Source organism: Pectinophora gossypiella, chromosome 28 (genome assembly GCF_024362695.1).
Source record: "Pectinophora gossypiella chromosome 28, ilPecGoss1.1, whole genome shotgun sequence".
Classification (NCBI taxonomy): Eukaryota; Metazoa; Arthropoda; class Insecta; order Lepidoptera; family Gelechiidae; genus Pectinophora; species Pectinophora gossypiella.
The window spans coordinates 6,548,026-6,570,501 of NC_065431.1; the positions used below are offsets into that span (position 1 = coordinate 6,548,026).

The 22,476-nt window shown below is 39.0% G+C and overlaps 1 protein-coding gene and 1 non-coding gene across 6 annotated transcripts in view; one reads left to right on the forward strand and one right to left on the reverse strand.

Annotated features, from left to right (window-relative positions):
* LOC126379202 (fasciclin-3) overlaps nt 1-22,476 on the forward strand; it is a 209,217-nt gene that overhangs the window by 19,131 nt on the left and 167,610 nt on the right. The window lies entirely within an intron of this gene.
* Nucleotides 7,241-7,311, reverse strand: Trnaf-aaa (transfer RNA phenylalanine (anticodon AAA)). The gene has a single exon. It is a non-coding gene; the product is annotated as a tRNA-Phe (tRNA).

A 22,476-nucleotide genomic window follows, 5' to 3' on the forward strand; every position in this document is an offset into this window, starting at 1 on the left:
AAAAATCTTTTGCCAAACGACATATTTTCTCCAATTCCGATCTGCTAAAACGGTGAGTTTTCTTCGTAAAATCTTTCAATAAGGTCCTTTGTGGCGGTAAAATATTGCCGCGCGCTGGCAACCCCGGCGGCCATTTTGTATCTGTCCGCGCGGGAAGCGTTCGTCCTTTTTCAAATTTCGAATGCCTTTCCGGCTGACGTCATGAACGGCAGTGCACATTGTGTGAAGTCTACTTTTTTATTTTGCTTTTTTTTCGGAAGCAAAGGTCGTCGCTTTGTGCGGTCAAAGGCCCGAGTTGATTATGTTACTGTTTTTAACAGTTCAGTTACTTTATTGCGCAGGTCTGTACGAGTAAACACTATGATCGGAATCCGTCATTTTAATAAACTCACGTCGTTCCTCTAGGGGTAGGTACAGCCACGTGTTTTCAGAAGACAATTTGTTGACATACTTGGTATTGACAGGTTATCACATCACGCCTGTAATCCTGAAGGGGTGGGCAGACGTGTATAGTATAAACACCCACTGAATTGCTTTTGATGTGGCTTTTTTTAGACCCCCTGGCCGTTTAATGTTATTTCTTTGGCTTCATTAATTAGTTTACTTTGTCGCAGTAAGTGTTGCCACAAAATTAAACGTTCACCCTTTAATTCCTCGTCACCCCTCCAAGAAGATTTATCTACTCATAGGTTTTTCATGGGGGCAAGTTAATAAGGCACAGGATTACACTTTATTATGCCACAGTGTTGCCAGAGTAAATTAAATTACCCGCCGCCTATGCGGGGGATGGAAAAATGAGAAAATTGTAAGAATTTCATTACAGTTTGCGCTGGCGGTTTACTTTTCATTATTCTGACGTCGAATTTTGCGTTAAATAAAATCGTTATAAAATTGGTTCACATTTGCTTAAGGTTTAGCTGGTTTGAATCCGTGAATCCTGGCTCGGATTCTCAACCACTGAATTCCACTTCATGTGTTTGAGTTCATGTTTGGAATTCATAATTGATATCACGTGGTTTCCAGGATTTGTGTCCGGTTAATGGCAATAGGCTTGCCCCCTATTACATGGGACTTGAACATAGCTGGCGAGGAGTGGGTGTGTATACTATACTATGTATAGGTGAGGTGTACCTCAGCCTACCCCTTCGTGGATGGAGGCGTGATACTAAGTACAAAAAAAAGTAGTAGTAGTTATATCTATCTTAGAACTTCGTATCAATTGTGGCTTCTGATCACTTGTTGCTCTGCCCACCCTATTAGGAATTCGGAGCGTGAATTTATTCATATAAAATAAATATCCTGTCCGGCCTCCGTTGGCCAGTGGTTTGAGCGTTAGGCTCACGATCCGGAGGTCCCGGGTTAAAATCCCGGTAAGGACATTACAGGCTGATCACCTGATTGTCCGAAAGTAAGATGATCCGTGCTTCGGAAGGCACGTTAAGCTGTTGGTCCCGGTTACTACTTTCTGATATCGTTACATGAGCCATCTCAGGGGTCCTTGGCGGCTCAATAGTAACTCTGACACCCGGGTTGATGAGGTTGGTAATCCACCTGACAACCCACAAGATAGAAGAAGAATATCATGTTATGTTTTTTATTGACAGTTTTACACCTTAAGGCGCTGTAGCGTGATAAGTTAATTAAATCTTCGTTAAATCGAGCAGAAAATGGGACTTTGGAACCGTTGTTAATTAATTAATTATAAAATTTTACACGAAAAATATATTTGGACTTTACTAATTAATTATAATTAAATTATATTTCGGGTAATTATTTCAAGTCTCTATTGCTTTGTTCATAAAGCTCTGTTGCTGAATAGGTTGTGTCGTATTTGAAACGATAAAGATTCCAGTACAGTCATGCGCAATATCATGTACCCACTTTAGAACCCTGTCGCACTAACATATTTGACATTTAATAAGACTTACGGTGTCATTTGTCAAAAATGTTAATGTGACATGGTTTCAAAGTACATAGATAGATAGATAAAATACTTTATAGAGCACAATGGACACAAAATACAGAGATAAGGACAACATACACAGAAAGCACAACAGGCGGGCTTATTGCTCATGCAGCAATTTCTTCCAGGCAACCTTTGGGTACAGGAAAATTTTGTACAAGTATAATAATACATATTAGTACTCGTGACCGTACATACATAATCTCAAGGCAGTTCGCGCTATTTATAATCTGCGTTGTCGGGACTCTTTAAGGGAGCTGTTTAAAGAAATAAATATACTGACGGTCGCAAGTCAATATATTTATGAAAACATTATGTATTGTATGTACGTAATAATGTATCTCTCCTTCCGAGAAACTGTGAAAGGCATACTTACAATACAAGGAATAAAAATAAAATTGTTGTTCAAAATTCTAGATGTTAGTAACTTAAATTAAACTTTTTTGGGGTTATGTATAGGTTTTTACAATAAAATACCAGATAATATTTTAAATTTGTCAGAGAATAAATTTAAAGCTCACGTAAAGCTTACTTTATGTATAAAAGCTTATTATAAGATTAATGATTACCTAAATGATAAAAATGTCTGGTATTGCATGTGTTCCTCTAGTTATTAAATAACTTGTAATGTACCCTCATTGATTTAAAAGATGTGTTGCTGTTGCAGTTTCTTGTCATTTCTTCTCCTCAGCCATAACACCTTGCGAAATGACGTAAATTCAAAAATGTTACATTGACAATAAGTTTATCCATGATAATTACGTTGGATAAATGATTCTGATTTCTGACAAATTGAACTGTAAGTCTCACTAAATGTCAAATATGTTAGTGCGACAGAGTCCTAAAGTGGGTACATTATATTGCTCATGACTGTACGTACATCTATTAATGTACCCTTTTCAAAGGAGTATTTCTATTCCGTCATTCAAATGAAGAATCGATAGACTCACCAACAGTCGATCGGCGTGTGATTTCGAATTTGGAACGTCTGTCCTTGCGGAGTATTGCGAGGTAACGGTCACCGTTACCGCGGGTTAAAGACCCGCCGCTACCACGGGATGGAAACTCACTCATAACTCACAACCGTCTCAGGGTGAATATCAAACTGTGCCAAGTTTGGTGGCGAACTTTCATATTATTTATTCGGGAAAAATTCGGTTCCGATATGAAAAAGGATAGTTCTAGCTACGAGGTAACTCCTTTTTCATGTCGGAACCCAATTTTCATACGAAAGGAAACACGAAAGAAAAAAAAAAGAAAAAAAATACGATAAATTATATGTTACTTCCCTTTTGAATTTTAAAGCAATAAAGAGTATACAAACAAAGAAAAAGCCCCTTTTTCTTATCGTGTGGGTTGTGAGGTGGAATACCAGCCTCATCAACCATGATGTCAGGGTTATTACTGAGCCGCCAAACACCCCTAACATGGGTCATGTAACGACTACGTACATCAGTAAGTAGAAACCGGGACCAACGGCTTAACGTGCCTTCCGCACGGATCATCTTACTTTTTGGACAATCAGGTGATCAGCCTGTAATGTCCTAACCAAACTAGGGACCACAAAGTAATTTTTATGATATGTCCCGAACGGGAATCGAACCCAGGAATTTCCGGAACGTGAGCCCAACGCTCAACCACTGGGCCACGGAGCTCGACCATTATAGACGGCGATACGGCTCACCTATCACGTTTGTCTAACAGAAAGCTCGGTGAGGTGTGGGTACTTAGTTCATCTTGCGATGGATGTACCTCTGACTACCCCAATTGGGATATAGTCGTGAGTTTATGTAACAAACTGTATGTCCAAATGTTAAAAACAGTCAATGGTTATTATTTTACTGTAATTTAAACAAAAAATCCAAAATTCTCCTTGAAATGAAAAAAAAAGTCATAAATACATTTTCACGCGCAATAAAATTTAAAGTCGATTTTAAAGTGAGAACAATATTAACCTTAGTACCGTAACTTCGCAATATTTTTTTCTACAATCATAATTATGATTCTTCTCGCACAAACAATAGGGCTGGTTTTCCTACGCCCACAAAGTGAGATGTTCATAGTTTTTGCGTCATAATCTACCTGAACTAAACGGTGTTTTTTTTTCTTGAGAACTTTTTTTTTGTTGGCCAATCTGTTGCTTTGCGTAGATAGAAACTTTCCTCATTTTTTATGAGTAACTTATCTATCTTTCTGAGCATGTCGTAAAATCCGACAGGGGTTTGCGTCCGTAAGTAGGTAAGTATACGCTTCGACACATCAAAAGCAGTGTAGTTTGAGCCATATTTCATCATCATCACCAGCCCATTAACGTCCCCACTGCTGGGGCACGGGCCTTCCATGGATGGATAGGGAGATCGGGCCTTAAACCACCACGCGGGCCCAGTGCGGATTGGTGGTTATTAACGACTGCTAATGCAGCCGGGACCAACGGCTTAACGTGCCTTCCGAAGCACGGAGGAGCTCGAGATGAAAACTTTTTTTTTGTGGTCACCCATCCTATGACAGGCCTTTGCGAAAGTCGCTTAACTTCAACAATCGCAGACCGAGCGCGTTTACCGCTGCGCCACCGAGCTCCTCAAGCCAGAGAGCCATATTTAAGTCCCATGTAACAGGGGCGAGTCTACTGCCTTAACCGGGTAGAAATCTTGGAAACCACGTGATATCATTTATCTATGACTCAAACATGAATTCTAAAATAAGTACAATTCAGTGGTTTAGAACCCGAGTCTGGATTCGAACCTGTAACACTGCGATGTAAGAAAAAAAACACAGAAAACACTACAAAACAACAGACAGGGCAACTAATCGCTACAGTTTCAATATCCCCCTCCTCCATCCTGTTATTGTGTAAGCGTGAAGCTACACCATGTTGCAACATCCATTATGCTCTTATCTTTGGAGAGCACGGTTCAATCAGTTACACGTCAGTTTCACAATCTTATGTGAGATGAAGCCTAAAGGGAAATCATAGGAGGCATAGTTCGTGAAGGGCTTCTGACGTATTATATATATTATATTTTACAATATGATTCCCATTGACATTCAGAATTTGCCTTTCAACTGTTTTAAGACAGTAGTTAAACAAAAACTTTACTTACAAAAAAGGTTATTATAAAGTTAGTGATTATTTAGAAGATATGAATACATGGGATTAACTGTCTGAGAACTGATATTAGGCAGCTAAATTACTCAATTGTATACCAATATTTTATGTTTATTTTTATTTTTTTTAAGAACGTCTAGGGCCCCGTGCCGAGGTTTTTCTTGCAGCTTCTTTTCCCCGGCTATACAGGTTGTGAGAAGCTGCAGTAGTTTTAGGCGGATGAGACGTTTGCTATGTAAAAATTGACGATTCAAAGTGTACCTATGTTACCTACTGAATAAAGATATTTGAATTGAATTGAAATACAACATAAGCTCACGACTATATCCCAATTGGGGTAGTCACATACTCGTACATACAACTACTCAGCCTGTATCCAACCACTGCTGGGTACAGGCCTCCTCTCTTTCACGCCATCCTTTCCGGTCCTGTGCAAGTCTCATCCATTGCTTTTCGGCATACCTCACAATGTCATCCCGACCGTGATTCTCTTAAAATGCATAAATGGTTTTGTCATAATTCTAATTATAATAATCCTTTTTGCATAACGTTTTTTAGCATAATAACACTTTCCCATAATCACATCTAAGAATACTGGTTTGTTAGGTATAACTTATTTTTGGGACTAATATTTGTTGACATAAATTTGATTCGCATATAAATAGGTATCCATAATTCTTTTTTAGAATAATAGTGTTTTGTCATAATTTTTACAAGGCATAACAGTAGGTTAGGGTGCTGAGGGGGTGGCCCTCGGGCCACCCCTACGCCGCCAGCATGTTTATCTTACACACGAAAAGTATACTGAATGATGACCAACAGCATGAAATAGAGTCAAAAAATATAAAAAGTCACATTCATGAACCAAATGCAGCCAAGGAAAAAGTAAGTTTCGGAAATGTTCAAAGTTGTGCCAAAACTTTTCTTATTCGGAGTATAGTTTTTATGCTTTTAATAATTATGCTTATATATCATTATTGTCATTAATTATTATGCTTATCGTAGTTATAATAGAGTTTCAAAATTATGCTTAAAAGTTATGACAAATTAATACTATGCGTAATATGACAAGTAACATTATGCCATGGTAAATTATTACATAAAATTTTATGAGTAAAAATAGAGAACCCATCCGACCACCCCTTGGCCACCATTCAGTAATAAAAAACATAATCATAAATCTCCTCCATATTCCTAGTTAAACATAATGTCCAAACATTTATATAATTATACTATTATTAATAGATTTATTCCTGAAGTTAAAGAATTCGTTGACACTATAAAAACACATATTCTTTTATATTCTTTTTTATTCTTTTCTTAAATTCTTTTATTTTATATTTATTTATATTTATTTCTTTTAGTTTAGGGTTATCAGTGGAAACCTGTAATTAGTTTTCAACTGTTATGTTTTTTGTCTACTTTCTGTATTTTATAACTGTTGGTTTTCCTTAAATAAAATAAATAAATATTTAATTAACTAGCGAAGAGTAGGTACTATACTATACTCTGTCTACCCTTTCAGGGAAACAGGCGCGGTGCTACGTGAAGTCAGACATTTAACTAAAGCTATAACGTCGAGTTCATTTATCTAAGTTCTGTATTTCGGCCTACTGTTTATCACGGAATCAATTTTCACGAAATTGTCTTCTGACACGCAACCTAACTTTTCTAGGAAATTAAATACCACCCGCTATGTATCTCTCTGAGGTCTATAATTATATTATTTTTAATAGCCCTCAATGTCCCACTGCAGGGCAAAGGCCTCTCTTCCTTTCTTCCACTCCTCCCTGTCCCTAGCTTGTTCGTGCCACGATTTCGAGAAGCGGTCTAACTCGTCGCGCCATGAAAACTTTTTTTTTGTGGTCACCCATCCTATGACCGGCCTTTGCGAAAGTTGCTTAACTTAGTAATTACAGTTATTTCATTATATTATAAACGGTTAAAACTAAACGCGGAATGGAAGCCGTTTAAGGTTTTTTTTTTACTTAACCATAAAAAACCGTTTAACAGTTTTTATTTCTTTATTCAAAAGTAGATCAGGGACAAGTGGATGTCTTTATGGCTATCGTTGCATCAAATTCGAAATTATTGGTTTAGGCTGGGATTTGAACCTGCGACCTCAAATTGAGAGTCGAGCGTTCTACCAACTGCGCTACCTAGTACTGATATGTCCCCACCGGGATTCGAACCCGGGACCTCCGATCTTTAGTCCAACGCTCTACCACTATACCACGGAGGCCGTTATTTGAATAAACTAATTTATTTCGTAAGTAAATCGTGAAACAAAAAAAATAGCTTTTTTATATTCAGTTTCTTATTCCACCTTTCTAATTAATATACTATACTTCTTTGCCTAAGTATAATTAAGTAGACTGTTAATAAATTTTCTTTACTTAGGTCGTACTGTCATGAGTAATACAATGTACCCGCTTTAGGACTCTGTCGCACTAACATATTTGACATTTAGTGAGACGTACAGTTCAATTTGCCAAAAAAGTTAATGTGACATGGTACCAAACTGTATACATATTAATGCTCGTGACCGTACTTGTCTCGAGCAGATACTAACTTATGCATCGTTCACATAAAGCGCATTTAAGATTGGTAACGATTTTTTTTGGGTTTTATTTTTATTTCGATTACTTTTCTTGGAATACCATTGTATTTAAGTAGATAAATTATGTAATACAAACTGGATTAAAAAAAAGAAAAGAAAGGAAAACATGAAACAGTAGGACTAGGGCCCTGTGCTGGGAGGTTTTCTGGCCACGTCTTTCCCTCAGCGTTACAGCTTCCGATGTGGTAGTAGTTTTACAGTTAGTTACATAATATTATTTTTGTAATTTAATTTTTTTGACGTTCAAAAAGCGCTAACTTTGTAAGCCAATTTTGAAAAATAAATATTTTTGAATTTTTTGATTTTTTTTTCGCACAGTGTCCCATTCGCACAGATATCTATGATAATTACGTTGAATAAATGATTCGTTTTTTATTAAGAATGTCGTTGGGTCGTAAGCCGTGATAGCCCAGTTAGTAGAACCCTTGCCTCTCACTTTGAGGTCGCGGGTTCGAATCCAGCATAGGCCTAAACCAATGATTTTCGAATTTGTTTGAGGAAATTCCCAAGAAATGCATTTTGGTAGGTATGTGACATAACCTGTATTGGGCTGGTTTTCCCTTCGCGGGTTGGAAGGTCAGACAGGCAGACGCTTCTGTAAGAAACCGGACCTGTCAAATATTCAGGTTAGGTAAGCGGACCCTGTGAAAAAGGTGATAATGCTAGGCAGATGATGATGAAAGAACGTCTAGGGCTCTGTGCCGAGGTTGTTTTTGTAGCTTCTTTTCCCCGGCTATACAGGTTGTGAGCTGCAGTAGTTTTAGGCGGGTGAGACGATCGTTATGTAAAAAATGACAATTCAAAGTGTAACTATGTTACCTACTGAGATATTTTTTAATTTGAATTCAGATTTCACCTGATTTTCATTTTTGTTGCAGGTAAATTGAAAACGAGCTGTAATCTCCGGTTGCTGATAATGATGCAGCACCTCATTTGGCAAGGATTAATACTTAAGGGGACTCGAGTCGTTAGCGAACATTAATATTGATTTCAAATTGATAAAATTATTATGTTTAAGTATACAAAGTGTTAGTGACATCGTAACGAATACTGAGGGGGATGATTCAGACCATGATTCTGTGTTGATATCAAATGGAATTTCCTGTCGGAAAATTTTCAGTTGCATACTTGCAAAGTTTTCGTTACGATGTCACTAACACTCTGTATATAGCTTTGGTTAATGGGGTTTAGATTTTAAAAGGACATTTGGTCTACGACTTAAAGTACTTACTATCAGCCTCCATGGTCTAGTGGTGAGAGCGTTTGTCTCTCAATCGGGAGGTCCCGGGTTCGATTGCCGGTAGTTCTCCCAAACATCATGGCCGGACGGAATCATCACAATGTATACGATTTCCTTATTCATTTTGCTGCCGACACCATTACGGTTAACGGGCGTGAATTCATGCGTATTATAGACCAGTTTTATGTAGTTATAACGTAATTCGAAACTACCCTCATTTCACAAAAGAATCAACTTACAGGTTTTGTCTCGCATTCTGTTACTCCGTCCGTCAGGTTTGTTAGAGTGCTATCTATTATCATTACGCCCTCTTACGCCCTTCTTCGCCCTTTTAGGCCCTCTTACGCCCTCCTCCGCCCACTCTCACCCCTCGCGTGTCAGGTTGCTAACAGTTCTAGGTATTTTCCGGCCTGGAGTGGTCGTTTTTGACAAAAGAAAGGTGAATTTGTCTAGAACGAAAAGTAAAGTTGTCTAGTTATACTTATATGTAGAGTTATACCTACAAGGTGTTAGTGATATCGAAACAGAAACTTTGGGAAATGATTCAGACCATGATTCTGAGATGATTGCAAGCGGAATTTCCTGTCCGATTTTTTTTTAAATTTATTTTTAGTCCCAGATTGTGCTTTAAACATCAAAGAACACGAATTTAATATAATATTATATATATATATATATATATAATAAATATGTATATACATATATATACCTCCGAAAACGAATTTCTCGGGAATGTGGGTATCCACACGATCACGATATATATATATATATATATAAATAATAGGCGTGAGTTTATGTATGTATGTTATTTATCTAATAATTACAACTACATACGATACGGCTCACCTATCACGTTGGTCTAACAAAAAGCTCGGTGAGGTGTGGGTACTTAGTTCATCTTGTGATGGATTTACATCAAACGGTCACCCATCCATTTATCGACCTGTCCAAACGTAGCTTAACCACCGTGATGGAAACTGTTAACCTGCCAACTTTATGGTCCATATAATTCGTAATAACAGTGTTGTCAGAATTGCCATTGAAATTGCCCTTAAAATCGACCATTTTTGGCTTTCATATGACTCGTGGCGATTCCCATAACCGTTTACGTAGAAAAATGGAAAAGATCTTTTATTTATTACTATAAAGACGACTTTCATATTGTAATGATTAGAAATTTGAGTATAAAACAGAGGGTTTTAGGCTTCGATTCCCGGTTGGGGTAATTTAGAAAACGTGTTACAATATTTCAACACAGTCTTCTATTTAAATAAAAAATAAAACCCTTAAAAAAATTAAAAGTGTTTTTATTAGGAGAAACTGTAAACAGAAATTAAAAAGTTCTGTACAATAAAGTCCACGGATTTTAATTCTTCTTCTATCGTGTGGGTTGTGAGGTTTACCAACCCCATCAACACTGGTGTCACGGTTATGATTGAGCCGCCAAAGGCCCCTGACATGGCTCATGTAACGATTACTTACATCAGTAAATAGTAACCGGAACTAACGGCTTAACGTGCCTTCCGAAGCACGGATCATCTTACTTTCGGACAATCAGGTGATCAGCCTGTAATGTTCTAATCAAACTAGGGATCACAAAGTAGTATTATTCCTTATGCTATGATGAAAGTCAAGTAAATAGAAATGGTATAGAAATGTTCTAGTATAAAGGACTGCCTACAGTAATTGCCTGGCTATCTCGCCCTAAATCTATCAAATTACCTATTGGAACTGGCGCAATTTGTGTCACCAAAGCCATTAGTCTTCATAACCTGCCTCCAATAACGAACTGTTTTTGGTTTATATAGGTAAAATTCTACTATGCCATTCAGTTGCCTCTCTCACTTCGAGGTTGAAGTTTCGATTTCAGCACAGGCCTAAACCAATGATTGTCGAATTTGTTTTCGAATTCATGTTTGGATCATAAATGATTATCAGGTGCTCAGCGTTGAAGGAAAACATCGTGAGGAAACCCACATTCCCGTGAAATGCGTTTTCGGAGGAATGTGACCTAACCTGTATTGGGCTGGTTTTCCCTTCGCGGGTTGGAAGGTCAATCAGGCAGTCGCTTCTGTAAAAAACTGGACCTGTCAAATATTTATGTTAGGCAAGCAGACCCTGTGAGAAACGGGATAATGCTAGGGAGATGATGATATATGATATGCTGGACTTGGTGTGAATAAAAAATTTAGAACACGTTCGTTCAGCTGCTTGTCTTCCCGGGAATGTCGTAAAAACCGACAAAGGAGTTGTGGTCTTTCTGTCACTGGGCGATAGGCTGATCCCCTGTCACCATCAGGTTCATCATATCCATCTCAGGACTTTGTAGTCTTCGTTACACAATTTGGATCGTATATTAGGTTCAAGATATATTATGAAATTCTGATTACTAAATAAAGACAGATCTAAAACTAAAGAATAACGTTTTCTTTTTTCTATTAACTTCATCATCATCAGCCCATTAACGTCCCCACTGCTGGGACACGGGCCTTCCCTATGGATGGATAGGGAGATCGGGCCTTAAACCATCACGCGGGCCCAGTGCGGACTGGTGGTTATTAACGACTGCTAATGCAGCCGGGACCAACGGCTTAACGTACCTTCAGAAGCACGGAGGAGCTCGAGATGAAAACTTCTTTTTTTATGGTCATCCATCCTATGACTGGTCTTTCTGAAAGTTGCTTAACTTCAACAATCGCAGACCGAGCGCGTTTACCGCTGCGCCACCGAGCTGTCTATTAATTTATTTATGAATTTTAATCAAGAAAGACACATAAAATTAGATGGTGTTTACAGGAATTAGCACCATTGTTTTGATAATAACTGATAAGAAGAATAATTATCAAGTAGGTGGGTCAGGTTTGTAAATACGAGTATGGCCAGAAAGAGATAATATTTCTTTATCTAGTAGATAATGTTATCATTTAGCTTATCATTATCAAATACAAAGAGATATGATGGTTTTTTATTCAATGAATGATAACATAACATAAATAGCCTATACACGTCCCACTGCTGGGCACAGGCCTCCTCTCAATCAACCGGAGAGGGTATGCAGCATGAGTATGCTTGGTGGAGTCACCACGCTGCTCCACTGCGGGTTGGTGGATGATAATGAATAGGTAAAATAACAACCTCCGTGGTCCAGTAGTTGAGCGTTGGGCTCACGGTCCGGAGCTCCCGTGTTCGATTCTCGGTGGGGAAAATCACAAAAATAACTTTTTGGTACCTAGTTTATTTTGGACATTACAGGCTGATCACCTGATTGTCCGAAAGATGATCCGTGATGCGGAAGTCGCGTTAAGCCGTTGGTGCCGGTTGCTACTTACTAATGTAAGTACGTAGTCGTTACATGAGCCATGTCAGGGGCCTTTGGCGGCTCAATAGTAAACCTGACACCAGGGTTGATTAGGTTGGTAATCCACCTCACAACTCACACGATAGAAGAATTATCTACGATCCAAATAGAAATTCAAACTTTTAAATTCGAATTCAGTGGTTTAGAGCCCCAGCTATTTGATCAGGAGTATCACAGATTGTCTTGTATCTAATCTATTCAATAAAAGAAGCACTCCTTATAAAGGTAAAGCTCGACTGAGGCGGTAAGGCGGTCACAATATAACCGGGTCATGATTACGGTACTCTGCGCCACAGACAGACAACACTATAGTACTATAAGCGTACTGTTTGTTATGTGGTTTACTGTCTGCCCTGGAAGCTACATGGCGCGACGATTAGGTTTTTGAACAAGTTTTTTTTTTGTAATAAAAATACACCAATTAGTCAAAATTCAAAAATATTAATTTTTCAAAATTGGCTTACATAGTCAGCGCTTTTTGAACGTCAAAATTTAAATTACATATTATGTAACTAGTTGTAAAACTACTACCACATCGGAATCTGTAACGCTGAGGGAAAGACGTGGCCAGAAAACCTCCCAGCACAGGGCCCTAGTCCTACTGTTTCATCCTTTCTTTTTTTTATCCAGTTGGTATTACATTCTTGCTTCTATGCTGTTCTGGGAGCAAATAAAAAACATAGAACACGTTCAGCTGCTTGTCTTCCCGGGCATGTCGTAAAAACCGACAGAGGGATTGTGTCCTCTAACATGATGGATTAATGTTATGGGCGATAGGCTGATCCCTTATCACCATAAGGTTCATCATATCCAGCTTACGACATCGTATCAACAGTGGCTGCAAGTTGTCTTTGATTACTTGTGGCTCTGCTCACCCCATTAGGGATTACGGGCGTCAGTTTATGTATGTATGTATGGTATTACATAATTTATAAACATAAATACTCGTACAATGGTATTCCAATTGCAGTCTGTGGAAGTAAAGTGAAGTTAGTTAAGTTATCTTTTGTCTGAGAGCCGTGGTAGCCCAGTTGGTGGAACGCCTCTCACTTTGAGGTCGCAGGTTCGAATCCAGCACAGGCCTTTAGGCCAAATTACTGAAAAATGACTAGTAATTGGCACGAATGGACGTATATACATCTAAGAAAATGCAATAAAAGCGATAAGCTTATATGGGCCAACTGCGGCCGTAAACTGCTTCTGCACGCCCCCTTATCGATATAGCACAATGCTGATTACGCCTTTTTACGGCTTTGTTTAGGTAAAACTCAAATCAGTGAGGGAGTTTCCAGGTCCAATTTCTCAAAAGAATAAAAGATATTGGCCCCGATTCCTGCAGACACCTCCTAATTTTACTATAAGTTATACCTGTCATTTTCTTATCTCCCGAAAAGGAAAGGGACGGATGATTGACAGTTCTTAATTTTAGGAAGAATGAGTAAATGAATGAATAACCCGGGCGAATCAAAAAGGTATCTCGCTGGTATGCAAACCGTTTGACGTGTACTGTCAACATAATTCTGTCGGTTTATTGGCCAATGTAAAATTTTTAGACGGTTGTTTTAGATTTGTGCTTAAAATTGACGTGTGTTTCATAAATTTTATGCTTGTCGATTACCCGTCCCTTTCCTTTTCGGCGGATAAGAAAATGACAGATATAACTTAAAATAAAATTAAATGGTGTTTACAGGAATTAGCACCAATGTAATGGCTAAGGCATATATAAAATAATTGTTCCTTGCTATTTTAATCAAATATGTAAAAAACAGAAAGAAAGAAAATAAAGAAAATATTTATTCGGCAAAAAATACATAAAATTACATACAGTTAAATGGTACTTAGTAATTATGTATATAATTATGTTGCGACGACTGGCTGTCTGACCTTCCAACCCGCGAAGGGAAAACCAGCCCAATACAGGTTAGGTCACATAACTCCGAAAATGCATAGGTATCTCGGGAATGTGGGTTTCTTCTATCGTGTGGGTTGTGTGTGAGATGGAGTACCAACCTCATCAACCCTGGTGTCAGGGTTACTATTGAGCCGCCAAAGGCCCCTGACATGGCTCATGTAACGACTACTTACTTACATCAGTAAGTAGTACCGGGACCAACAGCTTAACTTGCCTTCCGAAGCACGGATCGTCTTACTTTCGGACAATCTGGTGATCAGCCTGTAATGTCCTATATCCAAACTAGAGATCACAAAGTGATTTTCGTGATGTGTCCCCACCGGGTTTCGAACCAGGGACCTCCGGGTCGTGAGTCCAACGCTCAGCCACTGCACCACAGAGGCCATTTATCCATAGTAAAGTATTGTTTTGATGTTTAGTAAAAACTAGCCTATTTGTACGTATTAGAATAAAGCCATACCGCACCACCCACTTTAGTGCGGCGTACAATACTAAATGCAATCACGCAATCTCAGTAGGTCACCGCGGTGGAGTATGTTACACACCGTGAAATTGTACCACCTGCATGCAACTTTAAGGTTTAATTCAAATTGTATAACAAATGGATCGTAGAAATATTATACAGGGTGTTACATACATACATACGTACATTATCTCACGCCTATTTGCCGCAGATGGCATTAACTACTTGGCAGGACAAATGGGGAGCGCTGAAGGCTCTCACCCGGTACAACGTTTAAGACAACAGGCCTGAGTGTGCCCAGTTGGGCGCGAACCTCGGCTCAGGATGTCGTCTGAGAGGGAAAATAATTGAAAAAATTAATCGACCCTAGTGGTTCGATAGCGATAAGCGCTGATTGAGGGAACCGGGGTAAGCAGAGACTATAGAATTCCATGCAGAAAGTTAGTGACTACGTCAGCAAGCTAGCCTTTCATACGAGTAAAATTATGATGATGATGATCTCTCCGACCGATTTCGGCCATGGCGACCACTTCGAGTAAAATTATAACATATTTTCGTACAATTTCGAATAACATAACGTAGGGTCCTAACCCGGCCAGCCTATTTGTTGAAACTGTTGAAAGAGGTGGTGGTTCTTGATTTGGGATCGGAAAAAACTCCACCAACCCGCAGTGGAGCAGCGTGTTGGAGTATGCTTCATACCGCCTCCGGTTGAAGGGAGGCCTGTGCCCAGTAGTGATAAGTGTATAGGCTGTTTGTGTTAGAATAACAAAAGTGATAGAAAACAATAAAAAAGTTACATTTTATTTATGGCACGTTTGACTAAAAAAAGAACATAAAAATGTAATAAAAAAAAGAATTGAAAACTTAAAAAGCTGATTAATAGAACATAATAGTATGTATGTATGAGGAGCTCGGTGGCGCAGCGGTAAACGCGCTCGATCTGCGAAGAAGTTAAGCAACTATCGCAAAGGCCGGTCATAGGATGGGTGACCACAAAAAAAAAGTTTTCATCTCGAGCTCCTCCGTGCTTCGGAAGGCACGTTAAGCCGTTGGTCCCGGCTGCATTAGCAGTCGTTAATAACCACCAATCCGCACTGGGCCCGCGTGATGGTTTAAGGCCCGATCTCCCTATCCATCCATAGGGAAGGCCCGTGCCCCAGCAGTGGGGACGTTAATGGGCTGGTGATGATGATGATGAATAGTATGTATGTGGATGTATGTTTGTGTGTTAGTGTGTGTTAGTGTAGGTTTAAAGTGTTAAGAAATGATAGTAAATGTTCATTATTTTCTTTCTCTCAAAAGATAAGTAGTAAATAGGTATTCCCGCCAGGAACAAAGGTGGGTGAAGTGACGTCATCGTATAAAAATAATGGCGGCGACGTTTGTGTGAAAACCATTAACTCGAGGAGTGAAGTTATGGCCCGCATCACACCGAGCTGTAACCTGGGGCAGACAATTCTTCTTCCATCGTGTGGTTGTGAGGTGAATTACCAACCTCATCAACCCTGGTGTCAGAGGTTATTGGACGAGCACTAGTCCAGTATTTGTATATAGTTTAAGTTACGTGTGAAAGTGTTTTTGTCTGTTGGCAAACCTAATAAATAAATAAATAAATAATCTATTTATTGGGCCGCCGAAGGCCCCTGACATGACTCATACAGACTACTTACTTACATAAGTAAGTAGTAACCGGGACCAACTTGAATCCCGGTGGGGACATATAACAAAAATCACTTTGTGATCCGTAGTTTGGTTAGGACATTACAGGCTGATCATCTGATTGTCCGAAAAGTAAGATGTTCCGCGCTTCGGAAGAAAAAAAAGACATTTACAAACAACTTGGATTTGAATTTGTTTTCGAGTTCATGTTTGGATCATAAATGATTATCACGTGCTCGACGGTGAAGGTAAACATCGTGAGGAAACCCACATTACCGAGAAATGCGTTATCGGAGGTACATGACCTGTATTGGGCTGGTTTTCAGAAGTTGGAAGATCAGACAGGCAGTCGCTTCTGCAAAAATCCCGACCTGTCAAATCGTCAAATTAGGTAAGCGGACCCCATGAAAAACTGGATAATGCTAGGGAGATGATGATCTAAAAGATCAGATCAGCACGAAGGCACGTTAAGCATTCTGTGCCGGTTACTACTTACTGATGTAAGTATGTAGTCGTTACATTAGCCATGTCAGGGGCCTTTGGCGGCTCAATAGTAACCTTGACAACAGGGTTGATGGTAATTCACCTCACAACCCACACGATAGTAGATTCGTAGTTATAATAATTCTGACACGGTGTAAGCAACTTCCGTAGTGTTGTCATGCGGTTGCTAAGTTCCCATCGATTGAGGGTGTTTACCCCAGAATGGGGGGAATAATAACGTAGAATAGAAATACATACATACATACATACATAAACTCACGCCTATTTCCCGCCGGGGTAAACAGAGACTATAGAATTCCATTAGAATAGAAATACTTGATATAAAATGGCTGTTGTATGTCTATTTTGTTATTTTACACGGCGAGGCAAGATGATGAGGTGGCCTAAACCAAAAAAATATTAAAAAAAAACATTTATTTGGGTAATTATCAAAATGTGCCAAGTTTGGTGGCGAACTTTCATATTATTTTTTCGTGAAAAATTGGGTTCCGACATGAAAAAGGATAGTTCTAGCTACCAGGTAACTCCTTTTTCATGTCGGAACCCAATTTTTCACGAAAAAATAATATGAAAGTTCGCCACCAAACTTGAAATTTTGATATTCACCCATTTGCAGACAAAAGAGTCCATAGATGGTTATTACAAAAAAAAAATCGTACAGACTATGACTAATGATAAAAGGAGGTAAGTATAATATTGATAAAAAAAATGGTCATCGATTCAAATCAAATCAAATATACTTTATTGCACAGAACTAAACAACAATCAGACATAACCCGTGAATACAGTACAATTTGGGCGGTATTATTGCTTTAGAGAAATTTCTTCCAGGCCACCACTAAAAGGAAACAAACATTTACAAACAACTTGGAATTGAATTTGTTTTCGAATTCATGTTTGGATCATAAATTATTATCACATGCTCGGCGGTTAAGGATAACATCGTGAGGAAACCCACATTCCCGAGAAATGCGTTTTCGGAGGTATGTGACCTAACCTGTATTGGGCTGGTTTTCCCTTCGCGGGTTGGAAGGTCAGACAGGCAGTCGCTTCTGTAAAAAAACCGGACCTGTCAAATCTTCAGGTTAGGTAAGCGGACCCTGTGAGAAACGGGATAATTTCTATTTGTGGAGATTTCTCATTAGCATTGTCTACATCTATCGTCTAGATCTATAGTTATTATTTGACTGTTAATCTTCCTAAGAAAATATAATAAATAAAAATGCTAGGGTAATGATGTTCAAAAAGATTTTACTCTCATTCGACATTCAAAACGAGTAATCTATTAAAGTGTGCTATATTTGTATCAATCAAGAAAATTGCCGAAATTCTGAGCCGTCTCGAGGCGTTCAATTGAAATGATTAACATCTCAAACAATGACGACACAGACTGACTCATATACTTAATTACGTAAACAGCCTATATACGTCCCACTGCTGGGCACAGGCCTCCCCTCAATCAACCGGAGGGGGTATGGAGCATACTCCACCACGCTGCTCCACTGCGGGTCGGTGAAGGTGTTTTTACGGCTAATAGCCGGGACCAACAGCTTAACGTGCCCTCCGAAGCACGGAATCATCTTACTTTTTCAGACTATAAGGTGATTCAAGCCTGAAAAGTCCTTACCAAACAAAGGACAGTCTGACAAAGTGATTTCGACCATGTCCCCATCGGGAATCGAACCCGGACCTCCGGATCGTGAGCCTGACGCTCTAACCACTAGACCACGGAGGCTGTTAATTAATAGCACTTTAATGAGAAGTATTAGAAATCATACATTCAAAGGAAAGACACTACTCTTGTGAGGTGGATGACCAACCTCATAAACCTTGGTCACAGCGTCGCTATTGAGCCGCCAAAGGCCCCTGACATGGCTCATATAACGACTACGTACTTACATCAGTAAGTAGTAACCAGGACCAACGGCTTAACGTGTCCTCCGAATCATCTTAGTTTTTCAGACAATCAGGTGATTCAAGTCTGATGTGTTACCAAACAAAGGACAGTCTCACAAAGTGATTCGACCATGTCCCATCGGGAATCCAACCCGGACCTCCAGATAGTGAGCCTAACGCTCTAACCACTAGACCACAGAGGCTGTTTTATTTGTATCATCAGTATTAAATAAACAGTTACATTATACAGTCATGAGCAATATCATGTACCCACTTTAGAACCCTGTCGCACTATCATATTTGACATTTAATGAGGCTTATGGTTTAATTTGTCAGAAAAGTTAATGTGACATGGTTGCAAAGTGTATAAATATTAGTACTCGTGACCGTACCATCTAAAACTAACCTAAAAACTGGAAATCCGATTTGACAATGAGATGCGACCACAGATAATATACAGTTAGCACGGTGCGGCGGCATCCGGCGCACAGAAATAACTGACGGTTCCTGCGCGGGCGCACGGCGACAGAATTGGAACAAATACTTCTCTGCATGTTAATATGACCAAACTGTTTTTGTTACAATTTGTATTCTTTGTGGTATGGAGTTACATACTGTCTAACATGATGTGACAGGGGCGTTATCCATGTTACAAATGATATATGAATGTAGTAGAGATGTTTTTACAGCTAATAGCCGGGACCAACGACTTAACGTGCCCTCCGAAGCACAGATTCACCAGGTGATTCAAACTTACAAAGTCCTTATCAAACAAAGGACTATCTCACAGAGTGATTTCGATAATGTCCCCATCGGGAATCGAACCTGGACCTCCAGATCGTGAACCTAACAGCCTCCGTGGTTAGAGCTTACATTATGTAAATATTACTTCAAATGCAAAAATATCTCTATTTAGTATTGTTGTGGTTGCCTGGAAGAGATTGCTACTTAGCAATAAGGCCGTCTATTGTACTCAATTTATTTCTCTTTTGTTTTGTATTTTGTTTTTTCCTGTTTGTGCAATAAAGTATTTGTTATGTTATTTTATGTTAATATAGTTACACTTTGAATCGTCAATTTTTACATAACGAACGTCTCATCCGCCTAAAACTACTGCAGCTTCTCACAACCTGTATAGCCGGGGAAAAAAAGCTGCAAGAAAAACTTCGGCACAGGGCCCTAGACGTTCTTTAACAAAAATATATTGTAATACAATTTAGTAATTTAGCTGCTTAATATCAGTTCCCAGACAGTTAATCCCATGCATTCATATCTTCTAAATAATCATTAGCTTTATTATTTTTTTTATACAAAGTTTCAATGTGTGAACGAAGCCAGACAGACAAACAGAGCAACAAAGTTCCGATTTATATATAGACAGTACGTCATTTGGTCATGTTTTGGTTAGGAGAAGTATTTATAAGTATTTGTTCCTTCACGCTTCGTTAGTTATGGACGTGCACAATAATATACCGATAGGCTGCCTTCAAGAAAATATTTCAAGAATTGAAATTATTTTAAAAACTTAAAAAGAATCATTAATCTCTGGACCGAAAATTCCACTTGATATTAACTCAGATTAATGGTCTGAATCATCCCTCAAGGTTTTCGTTACGATGTCACTAACAGTCTGTATATTTGTATTATTATTACTTTGCAAGGCAATTTTGAACTTTTAGTAAAAGATTTACGTACAGTTTTATTGATATTCATATATGTGACAAGTAATAGTAATTAAATACGTAAACTGCCTATACAGGGTGTAACGGAAGGGGGGTATCAAGCCGAAAGGGGACAAAACTATACCTTATGTAGATCTTATCTGCAAAATTTCAATTAAAAAAAAACACTTTTGATATTTTTTTCAATTTCAGTTAAAAAAATATTTTAATATTTCCAGCATGTAAAAAACACGGCACAGCACTATTGAGGTCACTGTTCTTAATCCACTCAAATATTGGCACTACACAAATCTCCTAGCGCGTCCTGGTCGCCTGGTACTCGCGGCGCTCGCACGGCCGCGATAGGTACGAAATTCGAGCGGGCGGCGGCTTTGGCGGCAACGTCAAAAGGAGTCGGCGGCCGATTGGAACAATCCGAGTCGGCGGCACGTCGGCGACTGTAACAAACAAGAATGACACTAAAGCATCTAATAATTGGAGTCATTTTGCTTTGACAACTATTCTCACATTATTTTATGACGTGTAAAATAAGTTAAAATTACCTACTTGTTTAGGTAAGGTATTTAATTTAATAGTAAATAGGAAAAAAAGTGTGAAAGTGTGGGTAAGTAGGTAGGTAATTAATAATTAGACTTACGTTTTACAAGAAAGGTTCGAAATGTCGTCATCCCCGTTCGATGCACAGACCTGCCGCTTCATCTGTCCACAACACTTTCGAAGCAAAGTCTGGTGAGCTTTCCACTTGAACTCGGTACCATTCTCAGAATGCCACACGAGGTAAATAATCAGCAGGAATTAGCTCGGGCGTACGTTGCATGTGGTAAGGTTCGCGTGGTAGTCCTTGGGTTGGCTGCACGGCTAGTACGGCTTCTTCAAACTCCGGATCACGGGTCGCCGAGCGGCCAGTCTCGGATGACGCGTGGAAAGAGCCCGTTAAATGCAGTAGGCGATTGACCATTTTCCTGAAGCAATGCAGTGAAGGCAGTTGCCTGGCTTCATCAGCTGGTCTACCTTCTATGAATCGCTGATACAAGTTCCGTGCTTCACTTAAGTTGCCATCGCCGGCACCCACACACATCATCATTTCATAATAACCTACATTACTCAAAGACACCTCGAACTATCACTGATCACAGTTATCACAACAAATCCAAATTTCGAACTTCACTCCACAGATAGTAAACAAGCACTGACAAATAATTTGACAGTTTACTTTCGTGTGCATGTTTCTATCTCTTTTGGAATGCTAGTATCCTGGTACTTAAGGGTGTGTTATTTCTTTGTGCGCAATAAAATATTTTTATGGTATTGTTTGAATGAATGAATGAATGTATTGTATTTTATGAAAGTAGGTACGTATTTTACTTTGAACCTAGAAAAGTAAAAAAGTCGTTTATCTAATAAGGATCACCCGCGCTCACACTCTGGCACTAACACAGAATTGCCACGTTTCTTCGCAAATATCCCGCGCAATAGCAGAAGGCGAAATTAATCTGTCAATAATAAGACATACTATCACTCTGCCCGTATCCCTAATGGGGTGGGCAGAGTCACAAGAACATCCCATTAGCGGTACGAGCATGATAATTATTTATGTACCTATGTTATGATTACTTGTGGCTCTGTCTGCCCCATAAGAGATAAAGGCGTGATATTATGTATGTATGTTTGGTACGGGCATGTAGCGATACGAGCGTGTAGTGGTAAGTGAAATTCCGCAGTCTCTGCCTACTCCAATGGGAAAAAGGCGTGATGTTATTGTTCACTGTTGGATAATACACGACTACAATTTAGGAAGGAAAAAAATACAAAAAAAAAAATATTTTTTATCATGGTTAATGATAACTTCCCCTTAACAGCACCGCCATTTTGAATTTCGGGTGCACTAGGGCTTGCCGATCAAAAAATGTCTATCGATAATCTATCCCGACCGAGAGTCGATCGATAGCAAGACTATTGATAACTCGGAAAGTGGGAACATTTTCGATTTTATTACCTAAGTGCAATACAATCGATAGTATCGTTGCGGATTAATAACAAACTATCGATAATTTTGCCCTCAGTCAGTAG